Genomic DNA, 13,450 nt, shown 5'->3' on the forward strand with positions numbered 1-13,450 from the left:
TCTGGATAATAATACTAATGTATTGCACTAGACATACTATTGTTCATTGAGCTAATGGCAGCAGACTGTGTGATTGCATATCCTATACCCATATAATTACTGACATATGTAAAAGAACATACATACATGTCTGCCGTGATTAGCGCTCACAGACAATTCTTGTAATACGAGCAATCCAGAATAATGAGACAGTTGTGCTACTAGAGTTTTTGTTTTCTTCTTTGTCAGAATTACATGCTGATATATGGGGGGGGGGGGATTTACTAAAACTGGTGCACTCAGAATCTGGTGCAGCTGTACATGGTAGCCAATCAGCTTTTAACTTCAGCTTGTTCAACTAAGCTTTGACAATAAAACCTGGAAGCTGATTGGTTTCCGTGCAGAGCTGCACCAGATTTTGCATGATCCACTTTTAGTAAAGCAACCCCCTAGCACACAGGTAGAGAACAGACAGTGTTTGCAGGTATTGAGTTACACCATTCTTTGTGGGTTCTTTCTATAGAATTCTTTATATACAGTAGAATGCTTTGCATCAGAATAAAAGCTTAACCACTTCAAGTGCGGACACTTTCACCCCCTTCCTGTCCAGACCAATTTTCAGCTTTCAGCGCTGTCACGCTTTGAATGACAATTGCGCGGTCATGCAACACTGTACCCATATGAATTTTTTAGCATTTTTTTTGAGACAGATAAACTTTATTTTGGTAGTTTTTATTCACCTCTGGGATTTTTATTTTTTTTGCTATATAAAAGAAAAAGTCCAAATAATCTTTCTTCATAAATCTTGGCCAAAATTTATTCAGTTAAAAAATAACCCAAATTAGTTTATAACCAAAAATTATAATTTTTAAAAAAAAAATGTCTACATTTTTATTTTATTTTTTTTATATTATTATTTATGTGCTTTTTTTTAACATACTGTCACCCCAACAGTACAGTGTCACCACAGAGACACTGTACTACTTGTGGAGGGTGATGAAGATTTTTTTTTTTACACTGATTGCTTTTACACACATAAACGCTGTAAAAGCAGTCATTTCTCCTTCACTCTGGCTCCATTCTTGCAGCCATTGAGAAATACTGTGTGAGTTGTGATTGGTCACAGTTTGTCACATGGTACAAGGCTGTTGTGAATAGCCTGGTACCATGTGATCTCTGCCATCATTCACAGATTTCACACGTAGTAAGCAATGATGTCAGAAGTGACATCTTGCTTACACCTATTCATGTGATCACTGATTGGCCAATCAGTGATCACATGATCGGGACCTCACACAGAGGTCCCGTACAGTGATTGGTGTTCCGCTGTGTCCGGAGGACACATCGGGCACCGGATAACGGTGCCGCACGCTCCCAGGGAGCGCGCACAATCAAAAATGGCAGGCGCCGTTTATGAATGGCAACCCGCCCCTGGACTGCCACTGTCCGGCCGTTTATATACAGCGGCCGGACGGGAATTGGTTTAAGTGTTACTAAACCCACAACAGTAAAATCAGTCTGTATATGCAGGAAAGCATGCTTGCTAACTCACTGTGGGACCTAAGGGGTTAATCCTCTGCATTGTGTTAAAAGGCTGTTTGATCCTGTCTCCTCGGATCCTCCCCTTCTTCTACTGTCCCCTATCCATCTGATGATAGTACAAAGCTCTAGGAGGTACTCTGCACGTGCTCAGTTTGGTGTGTATTGCTAGAGAGTTTTTTCTTTCTTTGGGAGGGTGCATGTGATCAGCACAGGGCCAATCAGCACTGCCCACATAGAGGGTCAGGGGTTATGCAGCCTCATTGGACAGTAAGAGCAGAATGAAAACTCCTCCCACAAGCTTTAACCAGTGCTCATCTGGACATTGATAGAAGTCACAAGACTGCTATATACTGCTGATGAGAAAAGGTATTTAGCAGTTTATATTTACTAAAATACTTGCATTTCCATGTTCTGTGTACTGTGGGAGACCAGATATAGTGAATGCAGGGTCATGGGTTTAGTAACACTTTCAAGCTGAACTCTAGACACAAAAACTTTCATTTAAAAATATTCCACAAATGTTACCAAGGATATAAATCCACTTTGCATACAACAAATGTGTTTTGCAAACACAGATATTACTTTGTAAATGTATCAGTGACATAATCACTGTGCCATACATAGCCTGTACAGAGAGCAGAGCTGTGGGAGGAGCCCACCCACTACAAGCTGCCTCCAGGAGAGGGAGGACGCAAGACCAAACACACTGCACAAGGAAAGAGAGCAGCAGTGACCGGTCTTCATTACAGGAAGTTCTGCATGGAGGCAAGTTTTACACTGGATCACAGCACATATCTGGAAGAAATACACAAAGTACTAGGATTAAAGCAAAAATACTCATGCCCCTTGTATGTAAACAAATTTTGCTTTGCCAGGAGTTCAGCTTTAAAACAAATGCAGGCTGTGTTTCAGTTTAAGCCTGATTGGCACCTAGTGAATCACTGACCTAGAACAAACAGCAGTCCAGACATTTCTGACTTCACTAGCTGCATGCTTGCTCCAAGTCAATGACTGGCTAGGTAGTGAATCCAGGTCAGGAGCAGGCTGAAAGCCACATAGGATCCATCATCTTCAGGAGGGCAGTATTTTCAATGTGAAGCTAACATCAAGAACACGAGGACCTGGCCTCAAAGTAGTGAGAGGAAAGTTCCAAACTAAGCATAAAAGGTATTTTTCCAAAAAAGTAGTAGATGCCTGGAACAGACTTTCAGCCAGCAGAGGTAGTGAGTGAGTCAACAGTACATGAATTTAAACATGCTTGGGACCAATATAGATCTATTTTTAGACAAAAAGATTTAAAAAACAAGCAAAAATAAATAAATAAATAAAAAAAGGGCAGTTATTTTCTTCTATCGTTTTTATGCAGTTTTCCTGTGTATGGCATATATTGATCTACTGCTGTCCCAGGATTGCAGCATTAAAGGCACGTTGGCAATGGCTGCTCCCACATTTCCATTCTCACAAGTGCCCATTAAGGAAGTAGTGCAGTGTATCTTTGGTCAAATGGAATATTTTACTAATGACTGGAGGTAGGTCAATGAAGCAAAGAGATCAGCAATACTCATCTATACAAGGGCATTTGTCAGATGCAGGTTTTGTGCATCCTTTTTTTCCTCACCTACAATATATCTATAATTATTAAGCAATGGCTTAATGTTTTCTAGTTCCCATTACAAAACAGATAAAACCTCCTGTCTGTAACACACGGTATGGTTTTCTGTTAGTACATCTCAATTACAGATGAACAGGTACCCTGAAGACCAATGCTGGAGAAAAGGGGGGATTAATAAGACCAGTGCAGGAAATAGACTGTAGAAGACACTTGTGTGAAAGTTATTTACTCCTCCTCCTTAACCCCTTGGCACTGGCACCTTCCGGCCCTTTAAGGGTTTCAGAAGCCGGGAGGTGTGGCGGGGTTTTAGAGTCATGTGACTGCTGTGATTCGCCGTCACGGCGGTCACATGATCAGGAAAGGTCCCAATCGAAAGAGGAGATCGGGACCTTTCTGTGAGTACCGGACATGTGTGCCGGGAGCGCGCAGGGCGCTTGCTCTCAGCATATATGTTTTTCTTAATTGCACACAAATGTGTGGCCGCTCGGCGTCTAGGCCCAAACGCCGGAAGGCTGCACATTTGTGTGCGGCCAGCGTGAAGCGGTTAAGGTGAAGCTAAACCGTAAATGTAAGTGTATACTCCAACATAGATAGATATAAATATCCTAATTTGAATAACAATGGTCTTAGAAGAGAAAAGGTCCCTTTATCTAGAGATTGCAACTTGAGTCCTGTGATGTATAAAGTTCCTAATATAGTGGTGTCTGTTATCTTCCGCTAGCAATGGTGTGGCCCATAAACAGTAGTGAATACTGGTACATGAAGTTAAACAGATAGGTCATGGTACTTTTCAAAGCAAAAATCTTCTGATACTGAGGTGTAAAGTGTCTGCATGCAGTGATGACAGGAAAGGGTTGGGCATCTGCCAGCTCACCAATCCTATGGATAGGATGGAGAGCTCTTGCCCAGGCTCTTGGCTGTTTGCAGGGAGGTGCAGAGTTAATGCCTGACTGCCTGTCAACGCAGTGAGCAGAGATGTCTGTGTGAAGACCAAATAGTGACAGTCCCAATGCAGAGAACCTAATGAGATCCCAGTGTGGAGTTCGGCATCACCGCTGTGCTGAACTGATGTGCAAAGTCCTGCAGCAGTAGGCCAACAATCTGTCTCTGAAGGAGAATGGCAGTCCCTCTGTGCTCAGCTCTGAATCCCACACCACGACAGTGAGACAGTCCCTCACTGTAGAATATATTTACTTTCCTAGAATCCTCTTCGTTTGCCAAATCTCTGGTAGTTGTAGTTCAATCAGCACTCAGAAATACAGGATGTATTGGCTATGGGACTACAGGTCCCAAGATCCTCTGCTGTCAGAAGAACTGGATCCACTATGCTATTAGAAAGTGATGTAGCAGTCCCAGTTCTGGGCACTAGGGGAAAAGGTTTAATTACAGAATTACAGTCTCATCTGTAAATGTCCTTGAAAGGCATAATGATTTAGACGACACCTGGCTACACCTTCATTAGGGTAAAAAACATTTTAGCACTCGCACCCCCCCCCCCCTTTCCCCATACACTTACCTGAGTCCACTATCAATCCAGCTCTGTGCCCGACTGCAGTTATTCTCTCCTCTCTCTCACAGGCTTCACTGAAATCAGTGGGAGCCATTGACCCCTGCTGCTGTCAGTCAAATCCTGTGAGGTGGGAGCTGGTGCAGGGCTGAGCTGCTGTGTGTGTCTATAAAAGTACACAGCCCTGCAGGTGTGCCCCCATAGGAAGTGGCTTTCTATGGTGGTCCACCAAGAAGAGAGGGAGAGAAGGGAGCAAACTGACAGCCTGGCTTGGGAGCACACCAGCATGTCTGCCCCCAACACACAGATTGCTATGGGGGCACACACAGAGGAAAAGGAGTGCACAGCATCAGCAGGGGACCCCAGAAGAGGCGGTAAGGGACTGCTCTGTGCATTAAAAGATGAAGAGACCGCATACTTAGTAGGTGATTAAATCAGCTGCTAAAAGTGCTTAAAAACCTGAGGTTTTAATATCGCTTAGTCCTCTTGAACACAGACGTAAGAAGTTACTGATGTTTAAACTCAGGAACTTTTTTATTTATATCAATCAACTTGTGTACAACCACCCAAGTTTTTAATTCACAGGAAGGCAGTGGGGGACCTCTGATTACACTATATGGAGAGTGATCACAACTGTCAAGGTGGTGGATTTAATACTTCAGGAGTTTCACTGGGACTATTTAATGTGGACTTTATGTTATTTCATTTGACTTCATTTTTTATACTCTGTATTTCTTTGATCACGTTTGTTATTAAGCAACTATATTGGTGGCGCTGCACTTTTTCAGGAGTTATATGTAATTTATTATTCAAATCTGAGATTCTACCAGCGCATTGCTCTCTTGGTAAAGGACAAAATTGGTTTTAAATGTGTTTTTAAGAACGTTTTTTGAATGGTGTCAACAAATGATCCTGATTGATTGTGTGTACACACCAGAAGAGATTCCATTCCATCTCCTTGCCTAAGTACACTATGTGCGGTAATCCTCAAACAAGAGATCTGCAAGCTGAGAAAGCAGAATAGGGTCAGGAACCTTTATTTACTGAATAAAATAATTAGCATCAATTTATATCATCAAGACTCTCTATAGGGCATTATATGCATACTTTCTCCAGTTAAAGCTAAAGTCAGAGCAGATATAAAAAACACTAGTGTACATTGTTTTACAATGATTTCTAACCTACTACTATTAATTTGAAATTTTTTTGAGGTTTGTAAACTTACTTTGTGAAGATCCCCACACATTTACGTCCTGGAATTATGTAACACGTAGTCACTACACCCTGTGGGTAGGCACTGCCTGTCACACATTTCACAGAGCCTGCCTTTTGATCTACAGAGGTGATGAGAGGAGGAGATTCAGGAGGCGGAGTCAGTACAGGAATCACTGCATGCAGGAAGCAAGGTACTATGGGATATGTAGTCCTTAGACATTGAAAGTAAAAAGCAGAGGAGAAGCTACAAAGCATTTGGGGAATACAGGAAGTTGTGGAAAGAGATGACCAGCAGACAAGAAAGGAGATTTTTCAGGTAATGTTATATAGGATTGCAAATTATAACAATTGTTTGTATTGCTATTATAATGCTGATGTTATAAAATTACACAGTATTATTATTGTACAGGATTTATATAGCGCCAACAGTTTGCTCAGCGTTTTACAATATAAAGGGAGACAATACAGCAACAATACAGCTCAATACAAGAGGGATAGGAGGGCACTGCTCCTTGGAGCTTACAATCTAAGAGGGAGGAAGGTATAATGCGACCATTAATCTCCTTTAGCCTGGGTTCACATATGTGCGGTGCGGTATACCCAGGGGCGGACTGACAACTCATGGGGCCCCCGGGCAATTGGAAATCATAGGGCCCCTGTGTCCTCGCCCAAACACTCAAACCACACCCAAAAAAGCCTATGCAAGGTACCAGGGGCATTTCATGGGGCCCCCTACTGACCCCGGGCCCTCGGACAGTGCCCGAGTGGCTAAATGGTCAGCCCGCCCCTTGGTATACCGCATGTGATTCGCACAGAAACTGCACCACATACCTGTGGAATTCACATGCGAATTGTGTGTGGTGCGATCGGAGCCATATATTTTGTATGGCTCTAATCGCACCCACACCAAAAACGCGCAGGACCCTTTTTTGGGTCCGCACTAAAATCGGATCGCATAGGTATTCACACCTATGTGATCCGATTCTGCACATCACACCGCGATTCTGATGCGGTGCAGAATTCGCACTGAAAACTCTGCGAATTCTGCACCGCATCAGTGTGAACTAGGACTTAATCATTTTCCCTCTGGATGTCCTCATGCCATCCTTGTGTACAAGGCCATATAGAGAAGTTAACGCAGGTCTGTATCCAAGGTCTCTGCCTGTCAGTTGTTCAAGTGGACCCGATCGGACCATCCATAGACCCCAATGGATCGGCAAGTGTCAGCGGACAAATGTCCACCTGAAACCTGCCGCCATCCGGTACAATCCTGTACACCAAAAACTGATGGATGGGGATCGTTCCCCATCTGTCTGGTGGATCGGATGGCAGTCAGATGGAAACAAGCAGGCAGTCCATTTCCATTCGACCACCCCATAGAAGACAGCTGGCAGTGTCTTTGTCTGCTCTGCAGCGGCAGAGCGGACACAAACCTGTCATCCACCTGCTCAGTGGTGATCAGCGGAGAGATCCCCCATTGAACAGGCGGATCCGCTGACAGGTCTGCCCCATCTGAAAGGGGCCTAAATATGAACTGCTTTCTAAAAAGCAAAATACACAGATATCAAACCTACAGTGCTTGTGAAAGTAGGTTTGTTACCTTAACTAAAGGCAAATCCTTTTTTTTTTATTATTATTATTATTATTATTAAGTTTTGGATAGAATGCAAACGGATTAGAACACCTGTTGGGTTTTGTTGCTGTCTGTGCCTCTATTAGAGAGATTCATTCTCTCTATTTGTCCTGTTTACCATTATCATTGAAAGTGAAAGAAAAAGGAAATTCCAGATTTTGGGTTGTCCCCAGAAAAGTAATAGAGGGGAAATCTTCCAATTAGAACACTAGTTCTGGTGACCTGGGTGTCCCCAAGGAATTCCCTTAATTTGCAGGGATTTCCTCTCACTTCCTGTTTTGCTATAGAATAGGAAGTGAAGGAAAATCTCTGAAATGGGACATAGATGATGATTAAAAATCTGACATAGTTTTTAACGCTCCCTTGCTCTATCCAAAATAAAAAAAAAAGTTTTGCCTATAGTTCTACTTTTACCTCCCTGGTGGTATGATTATTTCAGATTTTTGCTGCTGAAAGCGGTACCATTATTTTGCATGGAAATATGTAGTTTTTTTATTGTAGGCCTGTCATTTTTAAGAATAACTCACTGAAATCTGTCCGAACAAGAGTCTAGTAAATATTCCGGATATGATAAAACTTGAAACATGAAATCATAAATTATAATTTAATAAATAATCATAAAAAATAATAATATAATAATAATACATTTAATTCAATAATATAATCAAACCAAAAACACTGAAATTTGAAATATAGCGCCAAGTTCGCACATCACTGAGCAAAGTCGCAGAATCCTTTTCAGTGTCTAATGATGAATTTCCCTACAAATCATTATCACTCAATTTTGCAAGTGGTTCTGATTTACTATCGCTGTTCTCTATCTGATCTAAAACTGCTTTTGACCTAAAGGGACGCTTATTGGACGCCATGGACTTTTCCCAGTTTCCAGGCAGAAAGAACAGTCAAAATGCAGGGAGGGCACAGGACAAAGCAGTTGGGACAAAATGTATGTGAAATGCTTTGAATCAGCAATGTTTTGCTATGTAATAATCGTTTTTAAAAAAATGAAATTTTTATAAAATTTCAAATTTGCCGCCGATTCCGGCCCCCGTACGTCCCGACATCACAGGGACAGGAACACGGAAGTCGGATGCCGGCATCGGCCGGAGGAGATGGCTGGGGACGCTGCAGGGGACACATCGCGGGAGCGAAGGACAAGGTAAGCGCTACAGGAAATCCCTGAGCAACGCCACATAGTAAGCCCGAGTGTAGCTCGGGGATACCGGTTGTGGTACTGAAATTTTACCCCAAGCTACACTCAGGAATACCGCCAGGGAGGTTAAAAGGTTACTAAACCTGGGACCCTGCATTCACTATATCCAGTCTTCCACAGTACACAGAACATGGAAATGCAATTATATTAGTATATATGAACTGCTAAATACCTTTTCTCATCAGCAGTATATAGCAGTCTTATGACTTCTTTCAGTGTCCAGCCAAGCACTGGTTAATCTTGTAGGAGGAGTTTTCATTCTCTTTTTACTGTCCTTTGAGGCTGCATGACTCCTGACCCTCTGTCCCGACAGGGCTGACTGGCCCTGTGCCAATCACATGCACCCTCCCAAGAAAAAAAAACCTCTCTAGCAATACACACCAAATGGGGCAATCACAGCCAGTGAGGCGGGAGCAGGGAGGCAGGGAAGGGTTGTACTTTAGAGTTTTATAGACACAGAGAGATAGATTTGAAGTGAGCATGCACAAGTGCCCCAGGAGCAAGCAGCTTGCTATGGGGGCATTCAGCAGGGGGAGAAGGCAGGAGCACTGGCAGGGTACCAGAAAAAAAAGAGGATTGGGCTGCTCTGTGCAAAACCATTGTACACAGCAGGTAAGTATAACATGCTTTAAAAAAAAAAATGTATATATATATATATATCCATTCAGTCGTATCCGACCCTTGGCGATTGCATGGACCGTCACTCGTAAGCGACTTTTTCCATGCATTCTCTTAGCAATTATTTTACAGGGTAGGTTGCCAGGTCTTTCCCCAACCCCTACCATGCAGGAGATCCCACATGGCCAGGGATGAAACTAGGACAATTTAAACAGGAGCCAATTAACCTACCAGCATGTCTTTAGAGTGTGGGAGGAAACGCATGCAAACACAGGGAGAACAAGCAAACTCCATGCAGGAGGTGCCATGGTTGGGAATTCAACCCATGACCGAATTAATACAAGGCAGAAGTGCTATCCACTAAGCCACTGTGCCGCATATAAATATATTCAGACAGAACAAGCATATATATATATATATATATATATATACTTCTCTGTCTGAATTGATCTTTCTCTTCTGCAGTTCTGCAGTTTCACTTTCACTTATAGGTTCTCTTCCCACCCCCACCCTGAGACTGAAAGGTTAAAGAAGCAGAACACCCAGGAGATCATCTCTTTCACTGTGGTCTCGCCTACTGTCAGCATACTCCTTGCCTTGCAGCACACTTGATTGACTGTGTTGCTTCTTCTTCAACCTCTCTGAGCTCTGCTGTAGTACAGACTGTATGGTACTCTGCAAGAGGCTGACATTAATAAAAGTCACTTTTTTTTACTCTTGTATCTGCCCTGAGTTCAGTTTTCAAGATACATATTTCATTACTTTTTATTATTCTCAAGGGAATATGCATCCCCCCCCAAAAAAAGCACATAAAAACTTACTGGCTCAGTGCCTAAAACTTGCATAACATGTTGTCATATGCCAAAATCCAGATTCATTTTATACTGACAATACTAATTTTATTGTGAGTGATGCCCATCTGAATAATTATCTCCGTGTCCGGTGACAAGAGCTTTCCGTTCCACATTTTTTTCTGCTATGTTGATGAAAAATTAGGCAGAAGATTTCAAAACTGCTTATTGCTCAACAACAGTAATGTGAGTGGAAAAAACTCCTTTCTTACTACATTTCTACAATAGAAGGGCATATCACAATTATGGATATTACAAACTGCATATTCATTGCACAGAATCCTCTGTCACATACAGACGTGCATTAAAGGATAAGTTCACCTTTTAACAAAAAATAATAAATGTGCATTTTTTTTGTAGGTAAAAAAATGTGCATTTACTATTTTTGTTTTTGCAGGTTGAAAAGCATTGCACCAGCGGTCAGCAGATCGCTGGTACCATACAGAACTCCTGCAGATTGTCAGTGTAATCTGTCTGCTCATACTGGTTCTGACAGGAAGAATCAATTACTGTTGTGTTCAAAATAATAGTGTGTTGAAAAAAGTGAATAAAGCTCAAAATACTTCTAATAGCTTTTATTTCCATACACATAAATGCATTGGGAACACTACACATTCTATTCCAAATCAAAACATGAAGAAAAATATATCAAATTTGTGTTGTTCCTCTAAAAATATTGAAGAAAAGTGAATATTAGACTGTTCAAAAAAATAGCAGTGTTTGTATTCTTCTTTACAAACTCAAACATTCACTATATAAACTGAAAAATGTTTGAAGATTTTGCTTTCCTTTGAATCACTTAATGAATATTTAGTTGTATAAGCACTGTTTCTGAGAACTGCTGTACATCTGTGTTGCATGGAGTCAACCAACTTCTGGCACCTGTGAACAGGTATTCCAGCCCAGGATGATTGGACTACATTCCACAGTTCTCTATTTCTTGGTTTTGCCTCAGAAACTGCATTTTTGATGTCACCCCACAAGTTTTCTATTGGATTAAGATCCGGGGATTGGGCTGGCCACTCCATAACGTCAATCTTGTTGGTCTGGAACCAAGATGTTGCACATTTACTGGTGTGTTTGGGGTCATTGTCTTGTTGGAACACCCATTTCAAGGGCATTTCCTCTTCAGCATAAGGCAGCACAACCTCTTCAAGTATTCTGATGTATTCAAACTGATCCATGATCCCTGGTATGCGATAAATAGGCCCAACACCGTAGTATGAGAAACATCCCCATATCATGATGCTTGCACAACCATGCTTCACTGTCTTCACAGTGTACTGTGGCTTGAATTCAGTGTTTGGGGGTCGTCTGACAAACTGTCTCCGGCCACTAGACCCAAAAAGAACAATCTTACTTTCATCAGTCCACAAAATGTTGCGCCATTTCTCTTTAGGCCAGTCAATGTGCTTTTTGGCAAATTGTAACCTCTTCAGCACATGTCTTTTTTTCAACAGTGGGACTTTGCGGGGGCTTCTTGTAGATAGCTTGGCTTCACATAGGCGTCTTCTAATTGTAACAGTACTCACAGGTAACTTTAGACCTTCTTTGATCTTCCTGGAGCTGATTGTTGGCTGAGTCCTGGCCATTTTGGCTATTCTTCTATCCATTCGAATGGTAGTTTTTCGCTTTCTTCCACGTCTTTCAGGTTTTGGTTGCCATTTTAAAGCATTTGCGATCATTTTAGCTGAGCAGCCTATCATTTTCTGCACTTCTTTATATGTTTTCCCCTCTCCAATCAACATTTTAATCAAGGTACGCTGTTCTTCTGAACAATGTCTGGAACGACCCATTTTCCTCAGAATTTCAGAGAGAAATGCACTGTAACCAGCATGTACAACATTTGCTGCCTTCCTTCCTTAAATAAGGGCAATAATTGCCACCTGTTTTTCAAAGAATGAATGACCTCACTAATAGAACTCCACACTGCTATTATTTTGAACATGCCCCTTTCAATTAGTGATTCAATTACACAGAATCAGCAGCATGCATGTCATGACTGTTGGGTCTGTTGGATTTCTATTACTCTACTACACCTGCTAGTAAATTATTTGCCATGTAGAAATATCATTTCTACCTAAAACAGTGATTGATCAGGTTAGTGATGTCTGACTGCTATTATTTTGAAAACAACTGTAACTACCATAGAGCTCAACAACGCCATGGTAGTTCATAGAGATCTACAAGCCGACAGCCTCAAAAACTGTCAGAACTTGTAGTTTTCCCATTCACAGAATACTGTGAAGGAGTGACATGGCTGGGTGGGCAGATCCCCCATTAGTTTTCACAATAGGGGATCAGAGAAGAGCGGGGGGGCGGTCCTTTTCATAACATGTTACACCCTGAATATGGGTGTAACTTGTAACATGGTATGAAAGGTGAACTTATCCTTTAAAGTGTTACTAAACCCCGGACCCTGCATCCACTATATCTGTTCTCCCACAGTACACAGAACATGGACGTGCAATTATTTTAGCAAATATTAACTGCTAAATACCTTTTCTCATCAGAAGTTAGAGCAGTCAGTGTTCAGCCAAGCACTAGCTAAAGCTTGTAGGAGGAGTTTTCTTTCTGCTCTAGGAGGATGCAAAACCCCTGACCTCTGTCTAACCAGTGCTGATTGTCCCTGTGCTGATCACATGCACTCTGCCAAGAAAAAAAAAAAAAAACCTCTTTAGCAATACACACCAAACTGAGCATGCACAAAATGCCTACGATTCAGTCTATCTTATTAGGATATAAGAGGTGGTCACTTGAAAAAGGGGAGGAACTGAGAAGAAAGGATCAAAGGGCCTTTTTACACAATGCAGAGGATTAACCCCTTAGAATCCACAGTGAGTATAACAAGCATGTTTTACTGCATATACAGGCTGATTTTACCATTGTGGGTTTAGTAACACTTTAAGTACATAGCAGGGGTGGACTGACAACTCATGGGGCCCCTGGGCAGTAAGAGATAATGGGGCCCCCTGTGCCCCCACCTACACTCAAGCACACCCACACAACACCCTACCTACATATTGCAGCTCAGCTGCATAGAATGGGCATTTACATATTTGTTGCAGCAAAGACTGCATGAATGTTCCCGGCTTCTTTCTGTAGAAGCCACTGCCGACTGATCTGGACAGGGGAGGCAGAGCAGATCCTCTCTCCTTTGCTCTGTAGTGGAGGATGGGGGGAGGGGCTGGACACTGTCAGAGAAGACCAGGCATCAGAGACCTGCGAGGGGGGGCCTGAGGATCACAGAGGGGGGGCCCAGGAGGGAAATCCGATACAC

This window comes from Staurois parvus, unplaced genomic scaffold, assembly GCF_062004578.1.
Source record: "Staurois parvus isolate SC_StPar_1 unplaced genomic scaffold, SC_StPar_1.0 ptg000175l, whole genome shotgun sequence".
Taxonomy (NCBI): Eukaryota; Metazoa; Chordata; class Amphibia; order Anura; family Ranidae; genus Staurois; species Staurois parvus.